We start from the raw sequence: 26,840 nt of genomic DNA on the forward strand, positions 1-26,840 counted from the left end.
GCAACAGTAGGGAAAGTGTTGGATAGCGTAGGGGTAACAATTACTATTCCCACTCCAGAGAGTGCAACCGTAGGAAAAGTGTTGGATGGCGTAGGGGTAAAAATTACTATTCCAACTCCAGAGAGTGCAACAGTAGGGAAAGTGTTGGATAGCGTAGGGGTACAAATTACTATTCCCACTCCAGAGAGTGCCACAGTAGGGAAAGTGTTGGATAGCGTAGGGGTAAAAATTACTATTCCAACTCCAGAGAGTGCAACAGTAGGGAAAGTGTTGGATAGCGTAGGGGTAAAAATTACTATTCCCACTCCGGAGAGTGCAACAGTAGGGAAAGTGTTGGATAGCGTAGGGGTTAAAATGACATACTTATAAATACATGTTTTTTTTAATAATAAAAATATGAACTATTAAATAAATATAAACCATTTACAATACCTATACATAATTATTAAAAACATGATTAGCAAAATATATTTAACCCAAAAAAAATTTAAAATACCATTTTATAAGATTTAATTACCAATTAATAATTAATTAACAATTATATAATTAACAAAACAATTAATTTAAAAACATTATTACTTAATTACATTTAAATTACTTCCCACCATATTCCCCTATAAACCCACAACCCGCAACAGAACACATTTATCAATTAATGATTTAATTAAAACTAATTACTAATTAATTAAAATTAATTACCAATTAATTAAAATTAATTTATAATTCCTGCTAATTAATAATGAATTCAACATAATTAAATTACTTCCCACCCTATTCCCCTATAAACCCACAACCCGCTACAGAACATATTTATCAATTAATCAAAATGCATTACCAATTAATTAAATTTAATTACCAATTATTTAAAATTAATTATTAATAACTACTAATTAATGATTAATTTAAAATAATTAAATTACTTCCCACCCTATTCCCCTATAAACCCATCACCCGCTACAGAACATATTTATCAATTAATCAATTAATTACAATTAATTAAAAATAATTAAAATTAATTAAAATAAAAAAATTATTCCTACTAATTAATAATTAATTTAACATAATTAAATTACTTCCCACCCTATTCCCCTATAAACCCACAACCCGCTACAGTACTAAAATACAAAATGTAATTAAATTACATGAAAAAAAATTAAAAAACATAATAAATACAATATACACAAAAATTATAAAAAAATCGATATTAGTAACATCGAAATTATTTACATCGATATTACTGACATCGATATTTAAAACTTCGATATTACCAATATCGATATTAAGAGTGTCAATATTACTTACCTTCTATATTATGTCCCATCGATATTTAAACTTCGATATAATTGTATATCGAAATTTAAATCTCGATATTTTGTCTGGGCACCATTTTCATTAGCCTGAGGTAAGTCCAGACCAAAGGGTCAGCTCTAGGATTCTCTGCTGCAGGTGATACAGCTTGTTAGCCAGTAGCAAAGAGGGGGGGTGGGCACTGAAGCACTTCCACCCGCAACTGTCCATCGGAGACGGTCTACAGAAATGACACTCTGCAGATAATTAACAGAAGTAGTTCTGTAGGAGGTTCAAGCAAGGAGATCAGACTGCACAGGGCAGTCTTTGTCTACATCCCACGGGTACTGAAGAAATTCGACTGCTGGATAGGGAACCCAGCGGATGCCGTATTGCCAATAGACTGTCCCCAGAATACAGCCCATAAATATACTAATACCCTTTTTCGGGGATTGAGGGAGCCACCCTGGACCTGCCATCCTCTGCTGAGCCTTGCCTGCAAGCTACTGAGCCTGAGGAGTTGCTGAGAATGGAGGATGGTGTAGTTTTCACTGATAAATAAGGCTAAAATCCACATTTGTGATTCACACGTGTGAAGGCTCTTTACCACACCTGACTCACATTCATTCTTTTGCACAATTGTTGCTTAGTATTTTTTTATTATTTTATATCTTGGATGCTGACACTGGTTGAGTTACCAATATCCTTATTCTTTAGTATCTGGTGAATGAGACCAGTGATTGGTTTGCTTCCTTTTCGACCATCATATGAATTACATTCTTGAGTGATTATATCAGAACAATAGAACATCTATAAAAAGTGGCACAGCACAATATTGTGTCTTACTTCATAAACTTTTTAGAGCGCTGGTGTGAAAGCACTGAACAGTGTGCAATATGATACAAAAAGAAAAACGCATCAGGATTATTATGAATGTGAATCAGGAGCAAGTGGGTGCTTGTTAGCAGTGGTGTAGCAGCAATGCCACGGATCCTGGTAGAAGCCAGGAATGACCCATTTGACTGCTTTTGCAGTGGTAAAACACAGCAATTTTCATGGTTCAAGGAGGCCCCTAGGGACATGGTGTCACTGCAACTGAGGCACCAATGATAGTTCTGCCCTAGTTCGCTAGGATGCACAGGAATGAAAGAAGACGAAGAGGAGCTGGGTGCTTATGGTTAAGGGCCGGGAAGTCAGAAAGCAAAAGTGAGTGAAGGGAGAATGAGTGGGGGTGCCGACATGATAAAATGAGATATTGCCTGGGCCTCCACAATGTTTTGTAAAGTAATGCATAGAAAACGAAAAGAGGCAAATGAACATAATAGAAGCCAGCAGAAAGAAGAACGAGATGGAGAAATGGGAGTGCTAGTTAGGAAAAGACTAATGAATAATTAAAAGTAGGCTGCAGGGGTGCTTGGGGTTAAAGAAAGAGGAAAGAGCGTCAGTGTAGGCAACATAGCACAAGGGTGGAGATAAGGATCTTGGCTGAGAGACATAACCATAGCAGTCCCTGAGAGTGGGCATTGCATTTGACTTGATTTGTGGTGTCCTGTCAGATTTCGGAATACATTTCCTCAGTTCCAGTTCTAGAGTGAAAGGCCAGCCAGTCAGCTACTTTCTAAATATTTTCCATACCTCTATCACCCTACACTGTCTTCAATCAGTGGGGCGCGACCCCCAGGGGGGTCGTGGAGTCCTGGGAAGGGGGTCGCAGATTCTGCAGAGTGCAGTTCCTGGCATTGGGCTGATCGAGGGTGTTCACGGCGGCGGCCTAGTTCACACCGAGGTGTGAAAAACATCAACGCCTCATTAACAAGTAAAAGGTCTTTTAAAGACCTGTCAAGTACTTGGGTGTGACTGTGTGTGTGTCCCTGAAGCTGTTACAGCCGGGCTCACATACACGAGCTGGGGGGAGCTGGGGGGCGGGGGGGGGCTGGGGGAGTGGCTATAGTGTAGCCCTTTGAGTTCAATGGATGTTGCACACCTGGAGCTGTGGGTCCCGTGACACGTCCCACGCCCACAGCAGGGAGGCACAGAGATGCCCTCCCATGAGCGGGAAAGAAGAAGGAAGATGACACAGATAGATACTTATCCCCCCATGAGAGAGGCCCAGAAAAGGTGGGTGGATGAATGATGAGTGGATGGATGGATGGATGGATGAAAGGCTGAAGGATGGATGGATGGATGTGTGAAAAGGTGGGTGGATGAATGATGAGTGGATGGATGAATGAAAGGGTGGATGGATGAATGATGGATGTATGGATGGAAGGATGAAAGGGAGGATGGATGAAGGATAGATTGGTAATGGATAGATGTATGGGTGTAAGAATGAAAGGGTGGGCGAATGAAGGATGGATGGATGAAAAGGTGGATGGATGAATGATGGATGGATGGATGTGTAAAAAGATGGGTGGATGAATGAAGGGTGAATGGATGGATGAAAGGGTGGATGGATGAATGATGGATGTATGGATGGAAGAATGAAAGGGTGGATGGATGAAGGATAGATTGGTGAAGGATAGATTTGTGAAGGATAGATGTATGGGTGGAAGAATGAAAGGGTGGACGGGTGAAGGATGGATGGATGAAAGGGTGGATGGATGAAGGTTGGATGTATGGATGGGAGGATGAAAGGTTGGATGGATGAAGGATGGATGTATGGATGGGAAGATGAAAGGGTGGATGGATGTATGAATGGATAAAAGGTTGCATGGATGAATGATGGATGAATGTGTGAAAAGGTGGGTGGATGAATGATGGGTGGATGGAAGGAAGGGTGGATGGGCAAAGGATGGATGTATGGATGGAAGGATGAAAGGGTGGATGGATGAAGGATGGATGTATGGATGGAAGGATAAAAGGGTGGATGGATGGATGTGTGAAAGTGTGGGTGGTTGAATGATGGAGGGATGTGATGAGGTCTAACAGGCGCATTTATGGTTGTCAAAAGTTGATGATGGGGAGTACCAGTTTCTAGAAACTTTTGTCGGAAGGGGGTCCTTACGCCTAAGAAGGTTTTACAAGGGGGTCTCGGCATCAAAAAGTTTGAAGAACTTGAAGTAGGGCCTACAGGGAGAGGAATTGGTATGCTTGTAAAATAAGGGCTTCTATATCATCCTGCATTGTGCAGCCCCATCGTGTACAGGTCAGGACTTATAATAACGTTTAGCAGAGGCAATGGGGGGCATTTTATCAATAGACGGCAATAAATGTTGCAAAGTGCGCTTAGCGCTTTCTTTATTTTTAGCGCCCTCCATCGCTGGAATGTATCGCCCTGTTAACGCGTTTTTAACAACGCGTATCACCGAGGCAATAAAAAATCCAGCAAAAGCGGCGAAATGCAGTAATATCGCTGGAAATCCAGCGATAAAACTGCAGCGATAGGGAAATCCTTGCTGATAGGGAGATGTGAATTTAGCCTAATAATCCACCTCCCTTTCTACAGATAGGCAAGTCTGAAATTTTGCAGACGTTAGACACCGGCGATAACCATGCGGAGAGCAGAGGTTTTTCAGTTGACTGGTATTATCCAAGGGTGATGACTTGTCTTTGGTTTTGTAGAAACGATTTTTGGCAGGCCTGGGCGAGGTGAGAGGTACCATATGATTTGAGGTAGTCTAAGAGGATGGCATTTGAGACCATATCGAAGGCCGTTGATAAGTCTAATAAGACCAGCACTCCATTCCTTCCGTGATCGAAAGAAGCTTTAATAGATTCAGCAGTGTACAGAAGGGCCGATTCTGTAGAGTGCTGAGCCTGAAACCTAATTGATTTGGGTGTAGGGTGTTTGCTCCTTCCAGGTAGGTCATACATTGATAATTAACTAAGTTTCAGTGATCGTACTTAAACGTAAGAGTAGGGAAATGGGTCGAAGGTTGGTAAAGGTGGTGGTGTCAGCAAGTTGTTTATTTTGGAGGGGTTTGACTGCCACAAGTTTCCATTTATTGAAGATTTCTGCTTGTGACCGGGAAGTATTAATTATATTTTTAATGATTGGATTAACAGTGTCTATTATAGTGTGTAAATTTAAAGGGGGACAGGGGTCAAAAGGAGAACCTGATTTAATAGCAAGACTAACCTGATGACTTTTGTCTAGGCTGAAGGTTTTAAAGGCTCGAAGGGAATGTCAATTTGTTCCGAGATCGACATTCACGTTAGCGGTAGGGACGAGGGGTGCTGAAAAATCTTGTTATAGTGACTGGACATTCTGTTTAAAGAAATCCACTATGCGGTCACAAAGAGGCTGTGATGGGGGAATCTCTTGCTTAAGGGATATAAGGTTGGTAAAAGAGTTGACTATGTTAATTATGTAACATAGCAAACATGCACAAATATGAATGTGAATATTCTTATCCAATCTAAAGAAATCACTGCAGTCCAAGGGAGGGGCATGAATACAGGGTTGCCAAAAAAAAGTACCAGGGAAATGCCCTGGTCTACCCTAGCCCAACATAAATTGAAAAAGGCCCTGGCTGGGTGGTAGGAGTAGTCATATACCTGACAGTTGCAGAAATTTAACTGCACGTGAAAACGGTTTGTTCAAGAATAGCTCCTGGTCCTAGAAATAGCTATTCATGACAACACATCTGGGAAGCAAAAGAAGGTCGCAGTAACTACATCCGGGCTTCTCATCATCGGTGCACTCCCTCACACATGACCGGAAGTGTTTGCCTATGCTCGTCCTCATATACTGTGTTTGTGTACGGACTGTCTCATGTTGTGTTACTTGTGATTTGTGTGCCTTATAAAACTTTGCCTTAACCATGCCATTTAAGGAAAAAGGTGGACACGTTTCACTGCTATTAAAATATGTAAAGTCAGTTTGGTCATGCCCAGGTGAAAAGGTCGCAGTGCAAAGTGATTGCCCAGAAGGGTGGGTGTATCATTGTTGGTGTGGTGTGACCCTAAAGGAATGTTGTTAGGTTCACTTTCTATATTACACCCTTCTCTTGTGAGTCGCTGCTTTATCAGGGCGTCTTGTTTAAAATCCCAAGACATGAATATAATGTATTAACTTTGAGGGCCAAGATAATGTCCTAACAAGACAGCTCCACATGTTTAGATTGAATCTCTGAGGAATTATTATTGTATACTTGGCACTTGTACGATGCAGACATAATCTCCAGAACATTGACAATCTGCTTATAATTATAAACAAAGGCATTTGGTTCAGTTAAATTATGTAAAAATGTTCCAGCCCTGCTACTCCTAGGACCTTCAGCCTCCAAATGCCAATTATGTGCAGTCTGCGGTATTTGACTTTTAAATTCCTCTCCTACAGAACTCTTCTTGCTGCTCAATTAGTGCCTGAAGAGTGAAGGCTGTTCTATTGTTGCATTGTAAGGTTATTAATATGCATTCCATTCCAAATAGAATTATGCATCAAAATGGTCCCTCGTTATCCCCATAGTACTCCTTCGGCTCTGATCTAAATGAAATCTCAGTTCATTCACTGTAACTGAGGAATGGATATGTATGAAAAACTTTTCAAAGTCCCTATTATCAGCTGAATAGCGTGTTTAATGCCTTATTTGGATCATATGTCTTTTAAACTCTTTGCCACTGCTTTATAAAACAATTGCCTCGACATCCTTCTCATCCCAGCTTCAGTAATGAAGTTTACCCATTTTCTGGACAAGAGTACCGCTGCTTCTTCAAATGTTTGGCCCTTCCAAACCCTTTTCAAGAATAATATCTGTTTTAGCACCCACTTGTTTTACTCTCTCCAGGCAGAGATTGCTGCTCCTGCAGAAGTCCCTGTTTTGCTTGAGGCCCAATATCGGTCTCTTTTAGGCCATTTCTTGTGGGGTAGAGTAGAGATCTTGGGAGCGCTGACAGTTTAGTCTACCTGTCCGCGGGGTCAGGCGTTTGTGGGGATTTGTATTGTCCCAAGGCTGCTTGCTCCATTTCTTACAGAGCAACAGCATCTAGAATCTGTGTGCACAAGTGACTGTCAGTATACTACTAATCAGTGTAGGTACTTGTTCCTATGTGGAGAGTGAATCGATCGCGTTAAAGAAAAGGTGTGGTTGGAATATATGGTTCCAGGGGGATCTTCCTTATTCCTGTACCCACACTGATTAGACGTGTCAATTATAATGAGGAGCATAGATACTGGACCTTAATCTGGCTCCTAGTCCCCCTCTTTTTGAATCATGGCAGTACACTGCAACATCACTGGAGCAGTATGCATATGAATGTTGAATAAACTCTAACGGCGTTCCTCAGTGGGACATACCGGCATTATCATCCTTTCTTCCTGCCTGATGCCTGATTTGTTCTTCTACTAGAGTCTGGTGGTAGCTAGGGACATCTAGAACTACTCTAGCTGGGTTTGTAAATACAGTTGGGTGCCCACATAGGAAACATTAATTCAAGAGAAGACACTATGATATCACCAAGTATACATCTCTACTGCTGAAAAGACAACAACACTCTAAAGCTTTACTCTCAATCATAAATGGTGTAGGGTTTACTGCTGTGTGCACCAAAAGGCTATTTAAACAAAGTAACAAACTCATAAATGAAATGCTAAAGTACACGCTCAACCTCTCTAAGGGCACACCGTAAAAGCCCCTAATAAACTTAGAAGAAACATCAACATAGAGGGAGCGTGAAAAGTCACAACTTGAATATAACAGATTTCTATTTCTTATGATCTTTAAACAAGCAGATTACAATAATTCCAAAAAGTAGTCTTTCAGGCGAAAGTATTGAAGTTCGTTTTCTTTATTCTGAAACATAGGTTGATGTTAGTCAGCTTCCAGAAGAAACATCATTATTTCCTATACAATAATTAATGTTGATGTCAGTTAGCTTCCAGAAGAAATATCATCATTTCCTATACAATAATTAACAAATAACATCCAACGCGTTTCGTCCCCATCCGGGACATCATCAGGGGTGTAAATATGGAAATACATATAGTATCACAAAAAATAATATCACATTTGAATACACAACTGAATAAACAACATTCCTCCATATTTACATGTTGTTATCCAATTAAAGTTGTTCATGATGGACATATCACAAGAGACTACCCTGCCTATTGAACAATCTGAAAACCTCATTATGGTCGACAATTTAAGATTGCTTAAATATTATAATCAATTTTTCTGACATGGAGACCATCAAAGTTCTAATTATTCTAATTTCTGTTAGCCCTGTCACACACATGATCCTCAGAACTTATAGCCCTTATGTTTACACCAGGAGTATTTGAACCCACTCTTATATCGTTAGACTGTGGCTGAATCCTGAGCTCACCTTCATAAATATTGGTGTCACCATAATCAAGACAAATTTTCATATATACCAGAACTCAGGTATAATATTTTGAGACCTTCACAGATTCCTGTTCCGTGTACTTTAGTCCCAATTTGAAACTGTGAAAAACATATTATGCATATTTTTAGAACATTAAATTTCCCAATCCCCATGGGAAAATAACTAATTGTCTTACCAATCGCTATCCTGAATCCACAGATATTCCTCCACAATGTCTCTAATTTGTTCAACACAGAAATATTACTATGGTCCCAATTCAAAACTGTAAAAACATATTGTGCATGTTTATTTTGTTGTTTTTCTTTATATAAAATCATCCACCTGCTAATCTTAGCCTTGTGTCTATCCCCCAATCCCAATATAACGAAATAACAATAAATCTTACCTATCACAATCCTGAATTCACAAATATTTCTCAACAATTCCTGGAGGTACTCTTTCCAAACTGCCAACACAGCAATATCACTTCCTCGAAAGTCCAAACATACTCCTAGTTCTATAAGTCATCACCCTGCGGTATCACAAAAAAATATAAAAAATGAATAAACCAAACACAAAGGAAAAGAGGGACAGTTAAAAGTTACTCTAATCCTCTAAAATTCTATCTCAAGTAACCCCTGGCCCTTCACTTTCAACTTACCGATTCCATACATCAAAGAACCTTGACAAGCTCCAGGCCCGAAAAATCCGGAATGCAAAGGTCTATCTCGACACTCGTCTATTTAAACCACACACTCACCAATCAAATGCTTCATTACATATAACCACTGGTGTCCTCCATGTGACTATGTAAGTTCCCCATCCCGTCCACTGATCTACTCGCTTCCAATTAATATGCGTTGCTTTCTTGATGTCAATATGCGAGCAGCCGCAATCTAATTATTAATGTTCTTCCATTTCTTATGAGCATCTACCTCTGGAGGAGGAGGTAGAAAGTAGTTACAGAATCAACTTTGCTTCCACTCTATGAGATTTGGGCTTTATTCCCTCTCTATATATAAAAGGTTTGGCAGAAGCAGGCCAAGTGATCAGATGGGGCATATTGAATTCTTCCGTGAGACCTTATGAGCCTCAGAACTATTTTTGCTAGAAGATGTTGAAGGTAGTTGCAGAATCAAGTTTACTTGCACTCCACTAGACCCAGGCATGATTCCCACTTTGTAACAAAATATTGTGGTAGAAGATGATGCCCTTGATGAATGGTGCTTTGACCCAAATGAGCATCGTTTGCCATTCCATAGGAGTAGAGAAGAAAAGGAGCATATTTAAATATTTTACTAACACAAAAGATATTTGTTTCATCTGGGCTTGTTAATCATATAAATTTTGAGATATTTCCTTGTATAATTTCAGACCATAATCCGCTGCTGATAGGGGTTAAAACAAGTGATATCCCTGTATCTGAAGCAAGACCATGGTCATTTGAGCGGAAACTGCTTGCAGACCCATTGTACATAGATCAATGGGTATATGGATCAAGGATTTCTTTGAGTTTATTAGAGGGTCCGCATCTGTCCAAATTGTTTGGGATTCATTCAAAGCAGGAGTACGCGGGGAGACGCTAGCATACTCTATTAATAAGCAAAAAAACTCTCGGAATAGACTTGCTATTTATTATAAGGCGATGCAGGAATGGGAAGAAAAATTAGTTATTGCCATCAGTAGGTCGCAAGATTCAGAACATAATAAATCTGCCGTTGCCATATATAAATCAAGGCTATATGAGATATTTACGGCCAAACTGGCGGAACAGGTGGCAGTCTCTAGGTCACAAATATATGAAATCGGGGAAAGTTCGGGTCAGATCTTGGCCAAAAAAATGAGACAAAAAGAAGTATTCAACTCTATTAATAGCATTCAGGAAGGATGAATGGTCAGATCCATCATGATTCTGAAGAAATTCTGGAGGTCTTCCACCAGTTCTACTCTAAGCTGTATGAGCAGGATACCTTAGCTGACTCCAGTGAAGCTATTCTAAATGTTACTACCCTTGATAACATTTCGAAACTATCTATCGCCCAGGCGGACGCCTTGGACGCTGATAGTACATGGGAAGAAATCGAGGCGGCTTTACTTTCTCTAGCTGTCGGAAAAGTGATGGGACCGGACGGCATTCCACTTGAGTTTTTAGGATTTTTCGGCGTATATTAAAACATGATCTGATGGCCACCTTTCTGGAAGCACAGAAAGGAATGGCTCCAGTCTCATGGAGACAATCGACTATTATGGCATTTCTGAAAAAGAAAAAAACCCCTCCTAATCCGGCCTCGTATAGGCCGATATCGTTGATCAATGCCGACAGCAAGGTTTTTTCAAAAATGTTAGCTGCCAGAATTTCAAGTGTAATTTCTCTTATTCTGTCACGTTGGCAACATGGGTTCATTCCCAATCGTGACACTGCGGACCATGTCCGGAGAGTTATCGCTTTAATGGACTGGGCTCAGGGGACTAATACGGCCATAGGGATCACCCTATTGGACGCCGAAAAGGCGTTCGACAGGGTGGCCTGGCCGTACCTCTGGGATTTACTTCTCTTGAAAGGATTTGGCCCTCAGATGATTGCCGCATTAAAAGCACTTTATGAGTCACCAATCTCTTGTTTTAAACTTTGGGCAAATAAATCTGCCTTGTTTCCTATCCATCGAGGAACAAGATAGGGGTGTCCGTCTTCACCACTTCTTTTTGCCATCTATATTAATATTTTTCTTAATAAGTTGAATCAAACAGAAGATATACCCCCGTGGTTGTCACAAATACTAGTTATAGAGCACTCGCCTATGCGGATTACATAGTGGTGATCACTACCAACATCCCAAAGGCAATACCGAAGATGAAGACCTTGCAAGTCAGTTCGGCGCTTTCTCAGGCTATAAATTGAACTTGTCAAAAACTCAAATATTATTCGTTGGTCAGAATCCCCCCATCCATCTTAAGACGGTCCATGCCGCAACTTACTTGGTATTACAATTACAACTCCTGTGTCCGCAATCCCAGAACTTAATTTTAAGGCAGTTCCTAAAAAAGCAAATTCTACATTGAAGCGTATTGATCATTTACATCTTTCTTTATATGGGAGTGTAAGAGGGCGGGTCTGATAAACAGGCGTGGAGGCGGTAGTGGTGGTTTAAAGGAAACAGGTTTATTGAATACAACGGATGAAGTAACGGGTGGAGGTAGGGAATCTTCGAACTTGTCGTCTTCTTCTTCCTCTGAGGGCTCCGGGGAGGTCTCCGGCGATGAAAGGGCTCGGGTGGTTTTCGTCAGGTCTTCAGGACGTGGCGGTTTGCCCCGGTGGCTCATAAGAGAAGGGAGATAAAGGAGGGTATCGTGAGAACTTTAAAGAAAATGTCTGAGACAGCAGTAATACCGTCACCACACCTTTCATGACTAGGGACTAAAAAGAAAACTGAAAGGGCAACGTGTGGGGAAAAGGAAAGTGGGAGAAAATCGTGATAAGGGAAGTTCAGGATATTGGCGGAAGCTTTATTGTGCCTAGGAAGGTACTGAGTGCTCATAAGTAAGGTCCGTCACAAAGCCCAGGGCGAGACTCGGCAAAAGTGTATTGTGTTAACAGAAGTAAGGCTGTCAAGATTAACCGTAACACCAAGCACTTTAACATACCCCGTACGGATACACAATTGAACAGTGCCCTTTAACTAGCAACGATCGCAAACACTCAATTTCCCTCCCCGTGTCTTCTTCCTCCCACTTCCCAATACAATTTCCCTCGAGTCGGTATTACTCACCAACCCTGCCGTAACTCTTCCTAGAGTCACGGCCGCTCTCCAGCATCCACCGGACACCACCAGTCCTCGCACCAGCTGTCATCTTCGACGTCCTGTTCAGGGCTGAACTGGGTCTCCTCGGGTCCCGCGTCTTCGGTCTCCTTCTCTGTACTCCTTTGTCCGTCTTCAACGTGGATGCCGGTTGTCTCCGCCCTTGCCTCTTTATGGCGTTCTGTCATTCGTTCTGCCGTATCACATCCGGGTAGTTTCTACTCCCCTTCCGGGTTACGGTACTCGGCGTTCCCATTTTCCTGAGAAGAAACAGTAAAGGATCGTGGGTGTTGCAGTCCACTTTTAGTCCATGGCAAGGTACGATTGTCCTCACAACCGGCTACTTCCTCACATCCCCTTTCCCTTGCTGTCCTTCTACTAGAGTCTGTACTTTGGGGATACCGAGATAAGTAGTCAGCATTGCCTTGTTCCTTTCCTTTTCTGTGTTTGGTTTGGAATCGGTATGGTTGCAGGGAGATAAACCATCTAAGTACCCTTTCGTTATGGCCTTTATTTCTGGCAAGCCACTCTAAAGGGGCATGATCAGTAAAGAGCGTAAACTCCCTCCCTTCCAGATAATACCTCAAGGATTCAATGGCCCACTTGATGGCTAGAGCCTCTTTTTCAAAAGTCGCATAGTTTTTCTCGCGTGGGAATAATTTGCGACTGATATACAAAATTGGTTTCTCCCCCTGTTGTGTTTCCTGTGAAAGAACTGCTCCCAGGCCTTGGTCAGACGCAGCTGTCTGTAGAATAAAAGGTCTAGAATAATCAGGACTGATCAGCACAGTATCTGAGGTTAGAGAGTGTTTCAAAGTGTTGAAAGCCCTTACTACCTCAACCGGGGGAATTTCCAGGATTTTTTCAGTTGGACTGTTTTTCTGTAGCAAATCCGTTAGAGGAGCAGCCAGCTGAGAGAAATTAGGGATGAACCTTCTATAATACCCTAATAGCCCTAAAAAGGCTCTCAAATCTTTTTTTGTTCTGGGGAGGGGTATTTGTGAAATGGCTGTCAGTTCTGATTTTTGTGGTCTTATCACTCCCTCACCTAGTAAATAACCTAGATATTTTACTGTCTGTGCAGCCAAATGGCTTTTGGCAGGATTTATTCTCAATCCATATGACCCCAGGGTTTGGACCACTTGAGATAGATGTGACAGATGTTGTTCCCAGTTATCACTGTATATCACAATGTCATCTATATAGGCCCCAGCATAGTTGGTATGAGGCCTCAACACAATATTCATGGCTCTCTGAAAAGTTGCTGGTGCCCCGTGTAATCCAAACGGCATTACCTTAAACTGATATAATCCATCTGGGGTGGAAAAGGCAGTCTTTTCCCTGTCTTCCTTTCTGAGAGGTATTTGCCAGTAGCCCTTACATAAATCTAAGGTGCTAATATACTTGGCTCTCCCTTTTCGCTCTACCATTTCGTCCACCCGAGGGAGGGGGTAGGTATCAAAGTCAGAAATGTTGTTTACTTCACGGAAGTCGATGCAAAATCTGACTGACCCATCGGGTTTTGGTACCAGTACTATGGGCGAATTCCATTCGCTCCTAGATGGCTCAATAATGTCCATTTGTAGCATGTTTTGTATTTCTTCTCGTATCACCTGCCGACGTGCTTCAGGTATACGATAGGGTCTCAACTTAACTCTTTTCCCCGGTGGAGTTTTTATGACATGTTCGATCAAAGTAACCCTCCCTGGTTGAGTGGAAAAGACATGGGACAGAGTTTGCAATTTTTGAGTCAACTCTTCCTTATGAGAGTTTGATAGTTTAGCGTCAATACTCTGTTGAAACAAGGGAGTAGAGGGTTCTATCACATGGACTGTTGTTGGTGCGGGTCCCTCCCATTTTTTAAGCAAATTAATGTGATAGATCTGGGTTACATGCTTGTTGGCATCTGTTTCAATGCGATAAGTAACAGGAGTGACCTGTGCAATGACTTTATAAGGACCCTGCCATTGTCCTAACAACTTTTGATCTGATGTAGCCATCATGAGTAATACAAGATCCCCTACCTGAAAGGACCTAGTCTTAGCCCCTTTATCGTATTGCCCCTTTTGGTCACTCTGGGCGTTCTCCAAATTGGTACAGACAATATCTCGAATCTGTCTCAAATGTGTTTTTAAGTTTGAGACATATTCCGGAAGAGGCTTGGTATTGTCAGGTTCCTTTTCCCATTGTTCTTGAGCCATATCAAGCAAAGTAAGGGGTTTGTGTCCGTACAACAGCTCAAAGGGAGAGTATCCTGTACCTCTCTGTTCCTTACATCTAATGGCAAAGAGTGCTAATGGAAGCATGTCCTCCCACTTTCGGGCTTCTAGCGCCAGTAATTTTTTAAGCGTGGCCTTAATAGTGGAGTTGTATCTTTCCACCAAGCCATCGGTTTGTGGGTGGTAGGCTGCTGTTTTAATTTGTTTCACACCCAACTGAGCACAAATTTCTCTCATCATTTTAGACACAAAAGGAGTTCCCTGGTCTGTTAGAATTTCTTTTGGAAATCCTACCCTAGCAAAAATACCAATCATAGCTTTTGATATATTAATAGTATCTGGTCGTCTAAGGGGTACTGCTTCTGGGAATCGAGTAGCATAATCCACCAGTACTAATACATAACGACAACCACTACGTGAAGGCAACATGGGTCCTATTATGTCCATGCCTACTCGACTAAAGGGCTCATCAATAACAGGAAGGGGACGCAAAGGAACTCTGGGAGGTTGGTATCGACTATGGTTTTGACAAATTGGGCACTCCCTACAATATCGTTTCACCTGTTGGTATATCCCGGGCCAAAAAAATCGTTCTAGAATAGTTTTTTCCGTTTTCTCTGCACCAAAATGTCCCCCCAATAAATGGCTGTGTGCTAGATACAACACTTTATCTTGAAACAGTTTGAGGATTAACAACTGTGCTTTTTGACTGGGACCCCCTTTTCTATATAGTAAGCCCCCTTTAACAAAGAAGTATGGACATACGTGTTGTGGCTCTTCACTGTCATGGGCTTTACTCCATGCTTCTTGTAGTATAGGATCCTCTCTCTGAGCCGCATGAAAATTCCTGTCTGTCTCCCAGGGATTCTCTTCAGGGATTACCGGCATGACTATGTGTCCCTTCCCTTTCTCTGCCCGTCTTTGCCTTTTACTCTTCCGTTCTTTAGACAGGGGCCACTCCTTCCCTGTGTCGGTGGAGAAGGGTGCAGTGGACAACCAATTGTCTTCGGACCTAGGAGAGTTTTGTAGTAATTCAGTCAACTTGGGGTAATCGTTCCCTAGGATTATTTGTTCCGGTAAACGTGGTATAAGCCCCACAGTCATGGGAGTACCCTCATCCTGAGAATGTTGAATTTGTACTTGTGCAGTAGGGTAGGGTTTTGTGTCACCGTGAACACATTTAATAGCCACCATTCCCTCTATGGGTCCTAACGTATTACCCAAATCCTGAGGCCTACTATGCTTTGTAAGCACCCCGTATCAGCTAAAGCAGTTAAAGGTTGTCCATTTACTGACACGGTACATCTATACGGTGGTGTTGTTCTTTCTTTAGGGGAACAGTAGTAATTGCGAACCATTCCTATCTCCATAGGTTCTTCCTTCTGTGGACAAAATCTTGCTATATGGCCCATTCCTCCGCACTGAAAACATTGGGGCCCTGTAGGTGGGGGTCTTATAGGGAATGGAGCACTCAAAGGGGGAGGAGTTGGAATGAAAGTCAGGGTTTCAGGTTTCTTGGGCATAGTAGGCCGGGGATGTCTAATTCCAGTATGGTTTCCGGTTTTTCCTGTAGTCTCGTCTCTTCCTTTTTGGAAGTCTAATGCTCTATGGTAAGCACTTGCTATTTCAACAGCGGTTTCTAGGGTAAGGTTAGCCTGTTGTCGCACCCATCTTTGAATTGGGGGGTGTAGCGATGTCAGATATTGTTCTTGATAGGTCTTGGCCATGATTCCGTCCTTATTTGTAGTAGCAGGTTTAAGCCAACGATCCGTCATATCTTTCACTCGGAAGTACAAAGCACGTGGGGTTTCCTGAGGGCCTTCTTTCTTTTGTCTCAACTTCACCCTGTATGTCTCTTCATCTATACCTAATCTTTCCAAGATACACTTTTTTATATCAGCATAAGGGACCGCACCTTGTAATGTTGCTGCCTGATATGCGGCTTGTAAGTCACCTGATAACAAAGGTCCCAAATATTGGCCCCATTTGTCCGTCGGCCAAGAGGCAGCGGTGGCCATTCTCTCAAAATTATTAAAGAAAAAATCAGGGTCTTCTCCTGCTACATATCTCTGTAATACAACTGAAGGTAGAGTGGTAGGGCCTTTTTGTTGTCCTAGTACTTCCGTAAGTTTACCCATAGCAGCCTCATGGGGTTGTCCTTGACCCGAAATAACTTTTTGAATCTTTTCCCGGTCTTCTTCAACAACATTTAGAAATCGTTCCATGATTTTTCCCAGGTGTTGCTGATTTTCGGCCATCTTTGCCATGGCGGCCTCCATCTTGCCTTCAGATCCCACTTCTGACACCACTTGTAAAAGGGCGGGTCTGATAAACAGGCGTGGAGGCGGTAGTGGTGGTTTAAAGGAAACAGGTTTATTGAATACAACGGATGAAGTAACGGGTGGAGGTAGGGAATCTTCGAACTTGTCGTCTTCTTCTTCCTCTGAGGGCTCCGGGGAGGTCTCCGGCGATGAAAGGGCTCGGTGGTTTTTGTCAGGTCTTCAGGACGTGGCGGTTTGCCCCGGTGGCTCATAAGAGAAGGGAGATAAAAGAGGGTATCGTGAGAACTTTAAAGAAAATGTCTGAGACAGCAGTAATACCGTCACCACACCTTTCGTGACTAGGGACTAAAAAGAAAACTGAAAGGGCAACGTGTGGGGAAAAGGAAAGTGGGAGAAAATGGTGATAAGGGAAGTTCAGGATATTGGCGGAAGCTTTATTGTGCCTAGGAAGGTACTGAGTGCTCATAAGTAAGGTCCGTCACAAAGCCCAGGGCGAGACTCGGCAAAGGTGTATCGTGTTAACAGAAGTAAGGCTGTCAAGATTAACCGTAACACCAAGCACTTTAACATACCCCATACGGATACACAATTGAACAGTGCCCTTTAACTAGCAACGATCGCAAACCCTCAATTTCCCTCCCCGTGTCTTCTTCCTCCCACTTCCCAATACAATTTCCCTCGAGTCGGTATTACTCACCAACCCTGCCGTAACTCTTCCTAGAGTCACAGCCGCTCTCCAGCATCCACCGGACACCACCAGTCCTCGCACCAGCTGTCGTCTTCGACGTCCTGTTCGGGGCTGAACTGGGTCTCCTCGGGTCCCGCGTCTTCGGTCTCCTTCTCTGTACTCCTTTCTCCGTCTTCAACGTGGACGCCGGTTGTCTCCGCCCTTGCCTCTTTATGGCGTTCTGTTATTCGTTCTGCCGTATCACATCCGGGTAGTTTCTCCTCCCCTTCCGGGTTACGGTACTCGGCGTTCCCGTTTTCCTGAGAAGAAACAGTAAAGGATCGTGGGTGTTGCAGTCCACTTTTAGTCCATGGCAAGGTACGATTGTCCTCACAACCGGCTACTTCCTCACAGGGAGGAATAATGTTCTAAAAATGATGATACTCCCGAAATTGTTATATTTATTTAGAACAGTTCCCCTTGAATTCCCTCTTAGCTGTTTTAAACAACTAGAGAGCTTGGCTACTAGATTTTTATGGGGCTATAAACGCCAACGTAGAGCATATAAGAAGATGATACTCCCAAGGCAAGGGTCGGCTGGTGTATTCCACATTTTATGTTCTATTATTTTGCCTCTGTTTTACAGTTTATCACCCCATTAATAATTGGCACAAAGGCAAGAATCTTAGAGTCTCACGCCCCATCCATTTATGAGTTTGCATTGGGGGTGGAGTCCCGAGGATGCCTCATAAAAATTATAGAGCCAAGCTATTACAAAAAAACTAAATTCAAGATCTTTAAGGCGGCGTTCAGAGTGTGGAAGTTAAACAGGCGCCATTTGGGGATTCAAATTTTTTTGAGATATACCCCTCTGTCGGCATCAGGTATTTTTCCTCCCATCTTTAGAGATCAAATTATGATCAGATGGCATAATATTGGTATACAATGTGTTGGGGATTTATGGCATAATAATCATATTACATCTTTTCAAGATCTCCAATCCAACTTCAACCTTACAAGTACGGATTACTTTAAGTGTCTCCAGATTCATAATTATTTTAATACCCTGATTAATAGTATGTATAATAGGAAAAGGATTGGTTTTTTTTTATAATTTACTATTATCCTCTTGCCCGGATGATATAGCAATCCATCATGGGAAATGGGCCGAGAAGTTGGGATCTGATAACATCATGCTAGAGGAATCGATTTATTTGGCCAACACTATTCTGTTGACAGGTAGAATGCGTACACAGCACTACATGGCCCTATTCGTTCTATATTATACACCGGGGAAAATTTCAAAATGGGGTTCCACAGTGGGCACCTCTTGCATAGGCATGGGCAAATTTTGCGAATTCGCATTTCGCGAATTTGCAAATTCGCGATCCGCAAAATCCGCGAATTTGCGGACGGGGCCTATATGCGAGTTCACATGCCTCTTGTGTGCATAAAAGGACAGGCACGGATCAGAGAAGCTCGTGGTCACAGGAACTGCACAGGGATTGAGCTCGTGAAAGTCAATAATGCAAAGGCTTCCATCAAGCATCAAAGCTAATTTTCGACGATAGATATGGGGAGAACGCACACCTACCCAGCCTCGACAAAACACACATTTTGGGGGGGAGCTGATTAACTTTGGCATCACACCAAAGAGCGTGGGGTCCCTCGAGTGAGCTGTCCATCAAGTGGGTAAAGGGCGCGAAAACGGTGCACACCACTAGTGTGTGGGGAGGGGCCAAACGAACGGGCTTATATGCGAGTTCACATGCCTCTTGTGTGCATAAAAGGACAGGCCAGATCAGAGAAGCTCGTGGTCACAGGAACTGCACAGGGATTGAGCTTGTGAAAGTCAATAATGCAAAGGCCTCCATCAAGCATCAAAGCTAATTTTTGACGATAGATATGGGGAGAACGCACACCTACCCAGCCTCGACAAAAAACACATTTTGGGGGGGGGGGCTGATTAACTTTGGCATCACACCAAAGAGCGCCGGGGTCCCTTGAGTGAGCTGTCCATCAAGTGGGTAAAGGGCGCGAAGACGGTGCACACCACTAGTGTGTGGGGAGGGGCCAAACAGACGGGGCTTATATGCGAGTTCACATGCCTCTTGTGTGCATAAAAGGACAGGCACGGATCAGAGAAGCTCATGGTCACAGGAACTGCACAGGGATTGAGCTCGTTAAAGTCAATAATGCAAAGGACTATAGGATTATCATTTCCAACGGCTGCGGGACGCCAGGAATCCACGGATCGGAACGCCCGCAGGTTGATGTTATCGCTACATCCAAGACAGCTTTCGCTTTAAAGATACCGCTGAGGGAGCAGCTTTATTAACCGCGTTCCCGTGTACATTTACCAACCGAGCCGACTATTTTTCGTTTTAAAGAAATTCACAAAAGCAACGAGCGTCATATCAATGAAGAGCCGTTCTGCTGTATAAATGGTTGTATGCTTTAGCACTGACACCGATTGGTTGCCGTTTTAAACATTTTCCTTCATACACTGAATTGACCAACATTAGTATTTTGGTTGGATGGTTTAGTATAACCAAAAGGAACTAAACCCCACATCCGTCCACACGATTAGGAACGGAGCGTTTTCCTGTGTTCCAGCCATCATTTGGAACTACGTAGTATTTTCAACTTTGTGATTTTATATGTGGCTCCTGAAGAAGGCGTTCTTGTTAATACGCCGAAACGCGCGTCGAAGATTACATTTGTTTGCCACTGTTTTATGAACTTACAATTAATTGTGTTATTGACAATTTTACCTTGTATGTCGATTATTGTTTTTTATGATTAGAATAGGTTGAATGTATTTGTATTTGTATTTGAATGTTTTTATTCGGAGTATATATACTTAATAAAAAAACAAAATTTTGTACTTTTTAATTGATTGTTGTGCCTTCTACATGTTGTTCTCTCCCTGGTGATATCAATTGTGATGCCTTTTTGCATACTGTCTAATTTCCCTGTATAACATATTCTGTTACACAAACAGGGGGTCCTTGTTATTTTCGTCCAATAATGCAAAGGACTCCATCAAGCATCAAAGCTAATTTTCGACGATAGATATGGGGAGAACGCACACCTGCCCAGCCTTGACAAAACTCACACTTTTGGGGGGGCTGAGTAACTTTGCCATCACACCGAAGAGCGCATGGGTCCCTTGAGTGAGCTGCCTGCCAGTGCCCATCATCCTGTAACAGGAAGCACTAATAGATAAAATAAAGCAGGTGCTCGAGCACCTGCTTTATTTTATCTATTAGTGCTTCCTGATGAAGCTAATTTAGTAACTATTTTAGGATGGCGCTGGCAGCTTGCGGGCACCATCCTAAAATAGTTACAAGTTCAACAGGCTTGAACTTTTGCCCCCCAAATCCGCCGCTCGCGGATTTCGCGGATTTCCGGTAAATTCGTGGGATTTAGCAGATTGCGGATTTACCGAAAATCTGCGAAATCCGCGAGCGGAACGGATTTTGCGCTCACCCTTACTCTTGCAGCAGATGTGGATTGTTTGCAGCTGATGCTGCACATATGTTGTTTTTGTGACCACACCTGGCTGAATTTGTGTCTGCAATCCAATCCTTTCTCTCCTTATTATGTGGATCCTCTGTGAGTTTGATGGTTGAAATAGCATTGATGGGGGTCTCTTCTGCTACCTCGGCAGAAGGGAGGCGAAATTTAATATTTATTTCCATGGCTTTTATGCGGGCATGCATTACGCAAGATTGGATCAGTCCAGAACCCCTGTCGTTTTGCACCTGGCGGGCCCGTCTGCTCTCCATGTACAATCTGGAGCAGGCTATCTATAGAACAAAGGGGAGGAAAAAAAGAGCCCTAGGAGGGAAAATGTGGGCGCCTGTTCAAAGGTGGATTGCGGGGGAAGTGCGTTAGCTTTGCTTATGGTTACTCATGCTGCCACGATTGGTATGGGAGTGTTACAAATCCTTTTTAACTTTATTTTAAAATGATGTACTTTGTTGCATTTATTTTTCTGTTGATTTTATTTATGTATGATCTGTAATAAGGCGTATTGTGATTCTCTCTCTTAAATATCATGAATCTATGGCATAATCTTTGTAATCTGTCCTGCTTGTAATAATATACTTGGGTAAAAATCCAATTAAAAAAATTATTTAAAAAAACCCAAAAGATATTTGGTGACTATAACTTGGTTTTGTATCGAAAGAGGCCTAAGAGATGGGATCAGGCAGTACAATTCAAAATGGATGCAGGCAGTACAATTCAATATTGTAACTCCTCTGAACAGTATTCCCCTGAACTCTCACTGGGACTGTTTGGTGTCATTCAATCTAATCCATGATTATTATGAAGTGTTTTTGAGATTTGCAATTCATCACTAGCATTTCGCGTTCTAAATGCTCTCCTTTAGGCTGTGGTCAGCAAAAATGTTTTTAAATTTGTGATATTCAACAATAAAATACCACTCCTAATATCTAATCTACAGTACATCATTTTAAGTGTATAAATAAATATCTTCTTACACATCTAAACATTACCCTGTAACAAAATCCTTGAATTTTCCTGGTTGCACTATCACCCTTGCCCCCCTAGTAACTCCAGGAGATAGTTTATTGTTATCAGGGTGACCGTCACAATCTCCTGCACCGTCATCCAAATCAGGCTGATTAGCTTCAGCACCCAGGTCAGATACCCCTGAAACATTAACTTCCTCACAACCATCTTCCCCACCGTTCACAGCCATTGTATCAAAGCGTTCAACATCATCACACGATCCAGAATTAACTGGAACAGCACTATTCTCCTTCTTCCATAAAATAATTTTGCAGCACTTTGTTAACTTGCTAAAGTACCACACTAACTTGTCACTCAACTCAGTCGCATTTGTGAAAAACTTGAACACATGAAGTGGTTCACTGTACTTGCTCATACCTTTCTTAGTTCCAAGACAAATCTTAACACAATCCCAATATCCCAATTCTAGGGCAACACTCCTTACTTCATGTTCACGGCCATAATGTTTCTTGTAAACACCTTGTACTTTCTTAATAGTTTCCCTAACAACTTTGCATTACCACTCTTTTTTCCTATCTCCTGAATGCCAAGCAATATTATAGTACTTCGAAGGAACTGTAACCTGTAAGCGCAGGAGTAATCCTGTATGCCCATACCAATTTGCTGAGTTCCACCTCCCAATTCACACCAGCACTTATGACAATGTGTACACTTCCTTTATTAACCCTGATGAAGCGTTCCACTGCCCCATTGCTGGCAGGATAATATAATGCGATATGATTGCTTCTCACCCCATTCCTAGCTAAAAAAATCTTTTGAATAACTGGACACAGACTGAGGACCATTGTCAATCAATAACACCTTAAGAATCCCTTCTCTAAGGAATACCTTCTCTTCAAAAGCAACATCAGCTTTAGAATCCACTTTAGTAAAACAATTCCACTTCTGGCCACTTCGGAAGCAAGTCAACCAACACTACTACAAATTGTGGTGTACCACAGAGTTCTAAAATGAGTCCCAATGTAAGAATAGCGAGACATTCCTCAAGCCCTCCGGACACTCAATCAAATAAAGTGGCGGTCTCAAGGTCCTTTGATTCTTGTCAGTATCGGCACCTTGCACAAAATTACGAACAAATCTTTTAACTTCGAGATCAAGAGCAGGCCACTAAAAAGAAGCTTTCACTCTTAATTTAGACTTAATGATTCCAAGATGACCTTCATGCATAAAATTCAGAATTCCAGTCATCAAGGCATTTGGCGGAACTAACCATTTACCTCTTTATTGGAACCCACACTCATTAACGGAAAGTTACAATCTTCATCCAGTACATAATTATTTGGCCACCTATTTTGCGTGTATTTTGTTCAATACGTTGCCATCACAATACTCCTTGTTTCATTCTTCTTCTATGAAGGCACGTAAATTTGCATTTTCAACTCACCGTAGTCAACGATGTCAGGGCGGAGATCTGCGTGGTGAAGTTCACTCATCGCAAATATAAAGTGGGCGACAGTCATTTGCTAGAGTCAAATCTTTATTCAGTAATCACCAGCATATACTCTTAATATCCTCTTCCAGTAGCTGCTACCAACTGAATATCTGCCTCTCCTTCTAACCCCTCAACATTCCAACATATTTTATATTGCGCAAGACTCTGCTCAAGAATAAGAAGGCTCTGCCACAGTAATTCTCTACAATGCTTTGCATTATACCCTTGCTATTGTTTTCGTTCTGAGAGCCTGATCTAGAGATTGCCAGATGGGTTACTCTGTTACAAACATGACAGATATTTTGTCTGTCTAATTACAAAGCCCTTAGGATATAATACACTTGTAATAAGGCTGAGAAGATACCAGTCAGGTTTGTAATTGCATAACCCGTCCTCTAAAATGTAAATTCGGCTCTTGGATTTTGGCTGTTTTGTTAGGCCCCCACATATGCACATATGCTGGTGTTTATGTACTAATACTTCTGGGAATATTTGGAAACGGATTTTGCATCAGCGCCATTTAGTTATAGCTTGCTCATTAACATTTTCATAATCAATTCATCAAGCACAGGGCTGCCATTTCACACTTTTACCTGATGTTACCATTATAAAAATACAATGTTTAGCCAAGCAAGGAAACAGACAGATACAGAGACAGGAGATTATTGTGCTGGCACTCTCTGCGTAGGACAAAATGAGCATTGACCTTGGACTGCTGAGAATGTTTGGGCAGGGAGATAAAAGGATTAGAGAAAAAGATACATGGTTACTTGGGCTACATATCGCACTATGACATAATATAATGTAAGAATGATGCGACTGATTTTCCATGTTGTTAATACTACGTTTTGTGTCGTTTTATTTTGTTCTTCTTTGCTAGTGCTAAAATAGCCTTTACTATAATTATTACGTATCTATTATGCGTTAGATTAGTGTACAGCAAATATTTACATGACTTCTGGGAACTTGTTAGTGGTCCATACATAAATCCGTGCTAAGGGGCTCATTAGGATCTCGGGTGGACTTTGTCCGCCTGCCACCCTAACGGAGAACGGGACCGCCCGCCATAAGGGCGGGGGTCCCATAGGGGGAATAGGATGTGCCTGCTACTGTGGCCTCGTGTTTTGCACTCTGCACTGCCCGCCACAATGCAAAACACTTGTGCATGCATTTGCATGTGCAAAGCGGCAGGCACCCCGCGGTGCCTGCCGCTTTGCATATGCAAATGTGGGGGGGGGGGTACCATAGGTACCCCCCTGTCCTCCCCCTAAACCGGCATCACCTGGGGGCCCCGCAGGGGGCAGCCGCAGCAAACACCACCTGCCTTTCCGTGGCGGCATTGCCGCCGCGGAAAGGCGCCTATATGTGGCCATTGTAAAATGGCTGGGGTGTCCATTGGACACCTCCACCATATTATTCCATTACTGCCGTGGTCGCTAGGCGACTGCGGCAGTAAAGCGGCGGACGGTCTTTCGGTCCGCCACGCTCCCTCCCGCCATCCTAATAGGGCGGGGGGGAATGCATAGGTGTCGGGCGGATTGCCTCCGCCAGGCCGGCGGTGGCTACCGCCAGCTTGGCGGAGGCACTCCGCCCGACATCATAATGGACCCCATAGTCTTTGATCGTTGCTGCATTCTTCAAACTAACCCTGCCTGTTGTCTAGTCCAAGAATCTCTTAGCATCAACAATATGCTGATTGGCTGAGGGTAGGAGCACACAGGGGCAACCACACATGATCAACACTGACTTAAGGACAATCCTCGTGCAAGCTAAAATTGAACAAGTACCACAGCATGAAATGCCGAGGAGAGAAGTCACCAGTATCATGAGTTTGACTGTGAACTTCCCACTGTGAATTAATCTCAAATAATGTGTATTAAATAAAAAGCTATACAATGTATCATCCGTGGTATCAAAATATTTACAGAAAACAGCTATGGCTAATGAAAACCATAAACCACAGGCAGTTCTCAGAGTCTCTATTGATGCTCTTGCCAAGCAGCAGCCAGCTGTTATGGATGCTCTTTATACAAAAGCAGAAAAAACTGAAGTTTCAAAGTATGAAGGGCACTCAAATACATTGTTATGAATATAGGCACAGTGGTCCATGAATTTCTCATAAAGCTTGCTAAATGTATTTGTATCGTGAATTTTATTTAAAAATAATTTTCTTTGTTAGGCATATTGAACATATAAAGAGTATAAATTAATCTCATTAAAAAATCCATAAATATATATAAATATTTATACAGTTTAAAAGTAATTACTCCATTCAAAGACCATGGATCAATTGCGGACTCTGACAAAATTAGGACACCCATAGTTGTTCATTAAAATGTCTTAATAACAGTATTTTGTGGGGGTGCCAGAGAGCCCACAGCAAGATGGCCACACCCTAGTGCCGCTTTGCCAGCTGAATATATCTATCTGCCAAATAACCTATGAGAAAACTGCCATCCATGCCTACTTGACAAGGCAATGAATTAATGAGGACTTTGGAACCCGTTTGTACCTGTCTGTGAATCGATGCGACCACTACAAAAGCAAATAGGGCAAGGTGCACCGCAGGTCGGGGAAAATGGTGGCCGCTTGATGAGCAGTATTGGAGCGAGCGGCTGTCCTGTTGATGACGTATTGAACATGGTGATCCCGTGCATCCAGCAGCGTAGTGAGGAGCACGAAACCCCGAAGCACCTACTTTGCCAAAACGTGCTGCTACCCTGGAGCTGTACCTGAGATCCTGAAACGACAAATGGCAGGTGAAATCGTCTCCGTGGAACTGACTGGGCATCTGCCCAGAAAACCGGCTCAAATCAGCAAGAGAGCTCTATGCAGCTGTCCAAGGGCCCCCCTATTCCGCCTGACACTAATGTGACAAGAGGACGCTGGGAGCTTGGATAGTGACAGCCGTGAGTGCGTGAGGAGCAGAACCCGCTCCCCCCCAAGAGGAGAACACTGTGGCGAGCTGACGAACGAGCAGGGAGCTGCAGGAAAACATTGTGGATGAAGAGGGCATGGTAGGCCACGGGGGAAGGCCAGAAGTGGACTCTAGGGACAAATGGAATTATATTACAAGCTTTTGCAGATACCGGGCATAAGTGCAGGGCATAACATACAGATATCACATAGACCAAAGCCAGGCGGCATCAGTGGCACCAAGTGAATTATATAGTGGAAGGAGCCGATATCGACTGGATCACACCGGGTGACTAAGGCCCCGTACAGGACTATACAGTGTGCTCAGAGAGCAGGTACAGTGTGCCGCATGGTGAGACTGTGTTCTCTTGCTGAAATGAGCAGGAGGTAATCTACTGTTCATGGGCT

This window comes from Lissotriton vulgaris, chromosome 9 (genome assembly GCF_964263255.1).
Source record: "Lissotriton vulgaris chromosome 9, aLisVul1.2, whole genome shotgun sequence".
NCBI lineage: Eukaryota > Metazoa > Chordata > Amphibia > Caudata > Salamandridae > Lissotriton > Lissotriton vulgaris.